Raw genomic sequence first — 261 nt, forward strand, 5'->3', positions numbered from 1 at the left:
AAAAAAAAAAAAAAAAAAAAAAAAAAAAAAAAAAAAACAAGAAAATCTGAATATTTTCCCACATTCCTTAGATTCGTAGGGTTTCTCTCCAGTATGAGTTCATTCATGTATTAGACAAGAACTGGAAACAGTGAATGCTTTACCACATTATTTACATTTATAGGGTTTTTCTCCTGTGTGAGTTCTCTGATGTCTTTCAACTGAATTGAAAAAATGAAAAGCTTTCCCACGTATCGTAAATTTTTTTCTTTTTTTTTTTTT

The 261-nt window shown here is 27.2% G+C and overlaps 1 pseudogene; it reads right to left on the reverse strand.

The window, feature by feature from the left end:
* LOC111527692 overlaps positions 1–261 on the reverse strand; it is a 40,706-nt pseudogene that overhangs the window by 31,449 nt on the left and 8,996 nt on the right.

Source organism: Piliocolobus tephrosceles, chromosome 6 (genome assembly GCF_002776525.5).
Source record: "Piliocolobus tephrosceles isolate RC106 chromosome 6, ASM277652v3, whole genome shotgun sequence".
Classification (NCBI taxonomy): domain Eukaryota; kingdom Metazoa; phylum Chordata; class Mammalia; order Primates; family Cercopithecidae; genus Piliocolobus; species Piliocolobus tephrosceles.